The sequence below is a fragment of the Atta colombica genome, unplaced genomic scaffold, assembly GCF_001594045.1.
Source record: "Atta colombica isolate Treedump-2 unplaced genomic scaffold, Acol1.0 scaffold277, whole genome shotgun sequence".
In the NCBI taxonomy this organism is placed as follows: domain Eukaryota; kingdom Metazoa; phylum Arthropoda; class Insecta; order Hymenoptera; family Formicidae; genus Atta; species Atta colombica.
Window position 1 is genome coordinate 1,678,646 of NW_017259378.1, and position 313 is coordinate 1,678,958.

Consider the following 313-nt stretch of genomic DNA (forward strand, 5'->3'; position numbering starts at 1 on the left):
TGTATATATATATATATATATACACACATTATATATAGACGCACGCCGATCACAAATCATCCTCAATACAGGCCAATCGTAATGATCGCAAACTATCTTTCTGCGAGAGCAGCTCTAGCTTTGTGAGCCTTAGAAAAATAATAAATCCCTTTACAATCGCTTAAGGTCTTCAGCATCTGTGAATCCGTATCAAGGTCAGATTTTTTTCTTTTATGCGATGTTGTCTCCATGTTGTTTAACGACTATATACGCTATAGGTACATAATGTTTAATTTAATATGTATACATGTATATGCATGTGTATATTCAAATA